This window comes from Myotis lucifugus, unplaced genomic scaffold (assembly GCF_000147115.1).
Source record: "Myotis lucifugus unplaced genomic scaffold, Myoluc2.0 scaffold_56, whole genome shotgun sequence".
NCBI lineage: Eukaryota > Metazoa > Chordata > Mammalia > Chiroptera > Vespertilionidae > Myotis > Myotis lucifugus.
The window spans coordinates 247,170-255,685 of NW_005871104.1; the positions used below are offsets into that span (position 1 = coordinate 247,170).

The 8,516-nt window shown below is 50.6% G+C and overlaps 1 non-coding gene across 1 annotated transcript; it reads left to right on the top strand.

The window, feature by feature from the left end:
• The first annotated feature begins 5,682 nt into the window (after window positions 1-5,682).
• Window positions 5,683-5,803, top strand: LOC111826141. The gene has a single exon (XR_002829391.1). It is a non-coding gene; the product is annotated as a small nucleolar RNA SNORA28 (small nucleolar RNA).
• Window positions 5,804-8,516: the final 2,713 nt, after the last annotated feature.

The following is an 8,516-nucleotide window of genomic DNA, read 5'->3' on the forward strand; positions in this document are numbered from 1 at the left end:
TTATTTTCTCTCTCGTCCTTACCTCTCTGGCTCCTTCCCCATCCCATACACCCAACACCGTTTTCTGCAGCCTTATCACAAGGAGGCCTCCAGCAGAGACAGAGCAAGAGGCCCTGACTGGAGAGTCTGTCTTCCTCTTCCTGTTGGTCCTGCAGGAGCCAAGCCCCTATCCCGCCTCCCAGACCTGTGGTTCCCAACTGGATGCGACTTTGTCTCCTTGTGGCATTTGGCAATATCTGGAGACATTTTTTATTGTCATAACTGGGGAGGGAGTGTGAGTGGAGACCAGGGATGCTGCTTAACACCCCAGGAGACACAGGGCCCACAACAAAGAATGATCTGGCCCCAAATGTCAGTAGTGCTGTGGTTGAGACCCTGCCCAGGCTCTGCCATCAGAGCGAGAAGGGCCTGTCCTCTTCCTTGTGGTCGCCCTGTCATCACTGCCATTTATCAGGTGGGAATTGTGTGGTTGCACTGTACCTGCATCAGCTCCTCAGTCTTCCCAGCCACCAAGGGAGGGAGGGAGTATAACTGATTCTTGCAATGGGATTCAGACTCAACAATGCCTGCACCTTCACCACTTCCTCTCTAGTGAAAGGATTTCATAAGGTGTGACCTTGTTGTGAACAATGGGACATTTTATTTCAAATGAAGTCTTCCTGGCAAGTCCACCGTGTGGGAGATGAAGTAGGACTTGCTAAGGTCAAAGCAGGGTGGAAGTGTACCCAAGGACCCCACCCCCACTCCCATCCTCCAAGGCTGTCTCTCCACCGGGCAGGGCCAGGAGTAGGGCTGCCCAGGTTGTGACTGCAAAACTGCAGGGGAGGCCTGACCACCTGGGGATACTGATAGGGCTAAGGCCGAGTACCTTGAAGTCAGGGCTACAAAAAGGTTTCCTCTAGGGCGGAAATGTGCAGGGCTTAGCAGACAGGTACCAAGACTAATGAATGAGGTCTGGAGCGGAAGCGGGTGTGGGAGTGGCTGTGAATGCCTTCCCTGTCCTAAGATTTGGAAAATAGGAAATTGGATTTGACTGGGAGATATCTTGTCCCTCGCACTCTTTGCAACTCAGTAATGACTCAGAAATGGAGCTGTCAGCCTCCATTGAAAACTAGACTTGAGGTTCCTGTACATGCCAGTCCCCAGGAGAGCCTCCAGGAGTTAGGGAACCAGCTGTGCCTCTTCCCAGCGCCCCATCAGGGTTCCCTTCTGGGTCCTCCTGTTCTTCACTTTAACCTAATATTACCTGGATTCATATGTTTGGGGAGAGAAGGGCTATAGTTGATATAGTCTTGACAGCACTCTTGGGAAGGTTTGGAGCTAGAACTGGCAGAAGGAGCCAGATTGGGGATGTCTCTTCTCCAGGTCCACCCTGAGAGCTGGGTCACCCCCCACCCCTCCCCGCTTCCTCAAGCCTGGAGGACCTGCAGAGACCCTGTAATGGTCTGTAATGGGGGACAGCCGATACTGTCTTTTCTCTCAGCAGGGGGTTCCCCAGATGCCCTGGAGCCTGGGAGTCTTCAGTTGGGGGTGAATCATCCTGGCTCACATCCCCTCTGCCTTCACCCCATCATGGCTTCCGCCCCAATCCAGCTATAGAGGAGGACACTAATGCCAGAGCTGCCACCCTCCTTTCCAGCAGGAAGCGGTCACCAGGGCTCAGGAGGCCTGGAAATTCAGCTGCAGGGATCCCTTGGGGCATGTACCACCTAGAGGAGGGGCGGGGGGGGGGGGTCAGCATCAGTGTGTACACTTTTGTGCCTCCGGAAATGTGTACCATCATAGACCTATTAAAGAAAACAAAGAGACAGAATCAGTTTGGGGCTTGGCACTAGAGCCCCTAGAGGAAGAGGAGGAGGCCCCGCCAGCTGCAGACACACAGAATGGGCTGTGACTATACAGGGGGCTCTGGTCTGGGCCTCATAACGTTGAAATTCTGCTTCCCAGGAAAGCCTCTGCCCGTGTTTGTTCACACAGAAGACATATTTCTTGAGCTCTTACTTTGTGCCGAGTACAGATCAAGGTCTTTGCTTCCCTGGAACAAACAGCCCTATGGGGTGGGGGAGTAGGGGGAGGTGAACGCCCAGACAGGGAAACTGGTCGACATTGCAGTGATAAGTGCCAGGCCTGGAATCCACTAAAGAGATACCATGAAGGTAGGACATGAGGGATCAGGGAAGGCCTCCTAGAGGAAGTGATGTAGAAACTCGGGTCTGAAGAATGAGTCACAGCCAGGGAGGGCTGGGGGTGCAGTGAGGAGGGCTGGGGGTGCAGTGAGGATGGTGTTCCAGGCAGAGGGAGTCCCTGGTGAGAGGCCCAGCTCCGGGACCCAGAGAGCTCTGAGGTCTCATACAGGATTCAGGAGCCGGGAGGCATTTTCTCCAGCTACGTTTGAACCCCGGCAGCTCCAGCAGGGCCAGGCACATCAGCCTCCTTTGGCCTTACTGTGTGTGCTCATGTCTCTGCCTGCGGGGCCAGTGAGTCACTCTGCCCAGGGGCATGTCTCTGTGGCTGCCCCGCTGGCCGGCCCAGGGCCAGCGACAGGGTAGGGCTCCATGTCTGCTGGTTGGTTTTGTTGCAAGTTCATGATCTCCCACAGAGAGGACAGACATCCAGGCACAATGACTCACTCGCTCATCAGATATTTGTTGAGCATCTACTGTGTGTCAGATGTGGCTGAGCACTGGGGATTAAGGAGAGAGCAAGCTAACAAGGTTCCTGCTGGGGTGGAGCTGCCATTCCACTGGGGGAGACACTATGGGCGGAATATCAGATAGGATGACAGCTGGAAAGAGAAGGAAACGGGGCTTGTGCTAAGAGGGTGGGAGGAGGTAGGGGTGGCCCAGGAGCCTGCTAGGGATGTGTCCCTGGGGCCTGCAGGAAGTGCAGAAGGAGGAACAGAAAGAAAGCCACTGAGGCTGGAGGACCCGGAATGAGGGTATGGGGGCAGAGGGGTGGAGGGGGAGGGGAAGAGACAGGGGAGAGAGATGGGCCTGATGGCACAGAACCCTGTGGGCAAGGGAAGGTTTGGGATTTTTTTTTTTTTTTCGAGTCAACTAGGAAACCTTCTAAGGTTCTAAGCAAGGGTGTGGCAGGGACCTATCTGCACTTCTAAAAAATCATGGTGCCCTAGCCAGTTTGGCTCAGTGGAGAGCATCAGCCTGCAGACTGAAGGGTCCCAGGTTCGATTCTAGCCAAGGGCACATGCCCAGGTTGCAGGCTCGATCCCCAGTAGGGGGCGTGCAGGAGGCAGCTGATCAATGATTCTCATCGTTGATGTTTCTATCTCTTCCTCTTCCTTCCTCTCTGAAATCACTAAAGAAATATATTTAAAAATAATAATAATAATAAAATTAAAAATCATGGTAGCTCCAAACAAAGAATGCTATGGCTCTCCTCCTTGCCCTGAATGGATAGATTCAGGTTATATTTTCAAGGATTTTTCAGAACAACCTGCTATTGGACATGGGTTCAAGGGAAGGCAGAGTCCTGGAAGGTTAGTTACTCTGTTTCCTCATCTGCAAAATACGGACAAAAGTCAGAATGATTGTAGGATGAGTCAGACCACAGATGAAGCTGCCGTATGAATGGAATGGCATTATTCTTCTTGTAGCTGGTATGCATTCCCAGCAGAAGTGAGTGTGTGTGTGTGTGTGTGTGTGTGTGTGTGTGTGTTCAGGGTGGGGGTAAGGATGAAACATGGCACCATTCCCTCTCCCACTCCATCCTTTCCAGGTAACATTTGTGTTACTATATTTCTCCCTTACCCTCCAAACCAGCCCTGAATATTGAAGAGGGAGGAAAAGGTCCTTGGGTTTTTAAATCAACTTTTTTTTTTTTTAGTAATCCTCACCAGAGAATATTTTTCCATTGATTTTCAGAGAGAGTAGAAGGGAGGAGAGAGAGAGAGAGAAACATGGATGTGAGAGACACATCAATTGGTTGCCTCTCACACAAGCCCCGATAAGGGCCAGGGATTGAGCCTGCAACCGAGGTATGTGCCTTGACTGGAACTGAACCGGAGACTCTTCAGTCCATGGGCCAGCGCTCTATCCACCGAGCCAAACCAGCTAAAGCACCTCTTTTTCCAAATAACTTCTATCAGCCACTGGCAAAGAACCATCCATTCATATAGTCATTCAGCTAACCTTTATTAAGTATCCCCATGTGCCTGGTACTCTGTTAAGTGCTTTATACATTATAATTTATATCCATCAACTTTTTTAAAAAATATATTTTATTAATTTTTCACAGAGAGGAAGGGAGAGGGATAGAGAGTCAGAAACATCGGTCAGCTGCCTCCTGCACACCTCCCACTGGGGATGTGCCCACAACCAAGGTACATGCCCTTGGCTGGAATCGAACCTGGGACCTTTCAGTCCGCAGGCCAACGCTCTATCCACTGAGCCAAACTGGTTAGGGCTATCCATCAACTCTTTACAAGAACTCTATGCAGTGATGTTATTATTTATTTTCCAGATCAGGAAACTGAGGCACAGGGTAAAAAGGTCTGCAGTCTGTTCTCTGCAGAACTTTAAGACCAATAAGGCCTAAAATTCAAGCCAGTAAGTCCAGCCACACCCTGGACAGAACCCCCTGGATGCCTCTTAGACATCTTGTACTCAACAGCTCAAGGGAATTTGTCTCTCTTCCCCAGACTTCTCTTCTCTGGCTCCTCATCCCCCAACCCCCACCTGGCCACTTGCCTGTCATTCCTGCCCCCTCACTCGCAGATCTAATCAATCACCAAAGCCCTCCTTATCTTTGGAAACTCCACCAAGCCAGCCCCCCTCCCCCCCCCAGCATTTATCCCCACCCCACTGCATCCTTCCTGCAGTGGCTCCCCACTGTCCTATATCAGGGATGAAGTCCATACTCCAACCACTTCTGGAATCTCCAGTTCTGCCTCTGCTTCTCTACATGGGTTGCTGGTGTTGGGGTTCAGAGCTATTCACCCCAATATGTTTTTCTGTGGTATGTGGATTGTTTTGAGCTAAGGGTAATTTTAGCTTCAGACTCAAGAGAAACTTTTGCCCCTCCCTTTAACTCCCTAGAAAAATTTGAATTAGAGGCATGCCCATAATAAGAAATTACCAGGGATAACATTTTTGGCCCACCTGTATGGCAAGGCAAACTTCTGTTGACTGTTTATCTGCTCATTTTATCATTCCACAGTGAATGATAAAGCCTCCACAGCACCTTACCTCATCCTTAGCTCAGGATGTTATGTACCCATGTTCTCTTTCTATCTCTGAACTTCTCCTGCGTGTTTATCTCGGACTCCCGTGTATGCAGGCTTCCCATACGTATGTGTGTATTCAATTTGGTTATTTTCTCTTGCTAATCTGCCATGTGGCTATTTGATTATTAGACCAGCCAAAAGAACCTTGAGGATAGAGGAAAGTTTGCTCCTGGTTACAACAGCATCACTATGTGAAGGACTCTGTAGGAAGTTTTTATCACATAGTGGTTCTGTCTGTTTTAGCTGCTCAGTAGGATGGCAGGATGACAAAGATGAGGATTTGGTGATCAGGCTGCCAGGGTCCATATCTTGGCTTTTCTATGTGTTACTGGTCTGATGGGGCAAATTACTCAACTGCTCTGAATCTCAATTTTGCCGTGTAAATTGGGGGTATTGTACCTACCTCCCAGGGTTTCCTTGAGAATAAAATAATGCATTGCAAGCAACACGATAGCAGATCGTCAGAACTCTCTGATGCAGTTTGAGTTCACTGTAGCAAGAAAGTCCCACCTATTCTGGTGCTCTCTCCTCTGAGACAAGCCGTTATATCGACTTCACAGTGTAAAATAATAAATAAATAACAAATAGGGTAATGCATGTACAGTAGTTAGCAGTACCCTAATAATGGTTGGCTGTATTTTTAGCCATGGTTCCTGTAACACACTTGAGTCCTGGAAAGTGGTATGATGGGCGGGAACCCTGGATTCTCTGTGAATGACTCAGACACAATTCCTTTTCTCTGCTGTTCAGTTGTCACATCTGCACAAAGGGTCAGTTCAAGGGGCCCCACTGAGCTCCCAATCACCCTGATTCTGAGTCCTGCCTGGTCTTTGTCATCCCTGACCTACCTGACACCTTTTCTAAGGAAGCCCACTTTCCAAGGAAAGAGGCAAGACTCCTTTTCAGTCTCTCCAGCTCTGCTCCCTGGGGCCTCATCAAAGCTGACTGACTGTGTGACTCATCCCTTCCGGGGTCCCTGTGCTTCCTGCTTCCAGTGGGTGCTAATGGGTTAATCAGACACACTAATGGAACTGACAGGAACTCAGCATTAGCTCCCTAATGGGTCTCCCGTCTGCCCCCCCTGTAACTCGATGCCTTCACCCTAGTAAAAGGCACTCAGGGATTTCCTGTCAGCTCCAATCTGCTGGCTCCTGACACCTTCAAAGGCAGAAGGCTGGAGAGGGAAGGCGGACTGACAGAAGTGGGGACAGGGTGGGAGGGGCCCTGAACCAGCAGGCAGGATGTCAGGGCTCTCACCCCAGCTCTGCCACTGACTTGCTGTGTGCGCTTGCACAAATCCATTCCTCTCTGGGCCTCATTTTCCTCATTTGTAACATGTATCATCTAAGTACTTACATGTATTATCCGACTGAATCTCACAGAGGCAACCCTGAGAGAGAAGTGACGTGACCTGCCCAAGGTCACCCAGCTGGAAAGCCACAGAAGCCTGGATTCAAACCCGCCCTCCCCCCTACCCCCAGACCACCTAGCAATTAAAACAAAGTGCTGATCCCCACAGTAATCCCTCATTTTGCATGAACGAATGAATGGATGAGTGAATGGGCAGATTACACACCTGGACTGAGTGGCATGGCTGAGTGACAGACATTCCCAGCTTTAAAAAGTTTCCCATCTTCACCTCCTTGTGTGTGTGTCTCGAAGTGGGAAAAGGCGGGAGCATTCTCATTGACTGTGTGCCAGTTCTGTACCAATGGCCCATGTGGCTATCTGCTCTGCCCAGGGGGCGGGAGGGGGCTTAGCAGTGGGGTGACCCCAGGGAGCCTCCTGGTAGCTGTGAGCTCTCCTGCCCCCCAACCCCCCCCCCCCGGAGGTCTCTGCTATCTTGTGAAAGCGTGTCTCTGGCTGGCTGCCCACCTGCTGGCCAGCCAGAGCTTCTGAGCTCATCAATCACACCGTGCACTCTGTCAGGCTGTGTCTCAGAGGAAGACAAGTCAGCTGAAGTCCCAGGCTCAGGAGGGAATCGAAGACTCTAGGGGTGGAGGGAAGGCCCAGAAAGACAGCAGGGATTGGATCGATGCTCCCTCCACATAAGGAGGGTCGATTAGAGGAGGCGGCAGGGGCAGGGTTCCCATTGGAAAAGCAGTGGGGTGAGGAGGAGAGGTGGAGACAATGGCTGGTGTGGGCCTGCCGTTTTCCCGTTGCAACGGAAATTCAGTCTCCCCCGGTGCCCTGGCTGCTCCCACAGCCCCAGGGAACAGCCTGACAGCTCTGGGGAGGCCAACAGCTTATGGCAGCTGATTCATCACAAGCTCACCGCCCTCCCGCAGTGCTCAGCTTCCCCGAGGCCTGGCTTCCCGGCACCCCCTGCCTCCCTACCACTGTTGGCAGGGTGGGTAGCAGGAGAGGAAGGAGCATCTATCTTCACACTCCCTCTCCTTTCTTAGATCTGAGCCTCTTGGGATTGGAATGTGAGCTGTCTCCCCAGAGAGGTTCTACTACTGGAAGTCGAGATGTCTGAGCCAAAGCCTCCTTAGAGATCTTCTAGTCCAGAGAGGCAAATTGGCTGCTTTTGTTTTGCTTTTCAGTCTGAAGAGAAAAGAAAAAAAGATGGCTTCTCGGCCTTTTGGCTAAGATCAAGTGTAGAAAAAAAAAAGAGAGAGAGAAGAATTAGTTGCCAGCATCAGAACAGGAATAGATTGCACATAAAAATCTGTTTTTGGCTTCCCTTTAAAAATGCAAAGATTTGATAATTCTGAGCTGGCTTTCCCAGAGCTGAGTTGAGGCTGCTCCAGGCAGAGCCCACCACACCCGCTTCAGCCCTCCATGTTACTGCACAAGCTTTGAGTTTTCCACCTCCCTCGCTCTGAACCCCTCACGGGGGAAACTGAGGCCCACATTGGGCAAGGAATGAGAGCCAGGCGTGACAGTTAGCCTGGGACTGAGAGAACCTCCTGGTTTCATACCCCAGAGCTGCCTCTTAAGAGATCTGTGATCTTGGACAAGTAACCAAAGAACCCCTCAGAGCTTTGGTTTTCTCATCTATGAAATGGACATCATAATGGTCGTGCGCCTAGTGAGGAATAAAGTACATACTGCACATTACACATTTTGCACCATCAAGGAAGATACTCTTAATTTTGGCTAAGTAATACGTGTGATAATACTCACACACACACACAACTACCCCAAAACTTAATGGCTGCAAACAACAACGTGTTATTGTCTCTTGCAGTTTTGTATGTTGACTTTGTTCACACAGGTGGTTCTCACCTGGGGCACCTGGTGTTGTGGTCATTTGCATGAAGGTACAGTC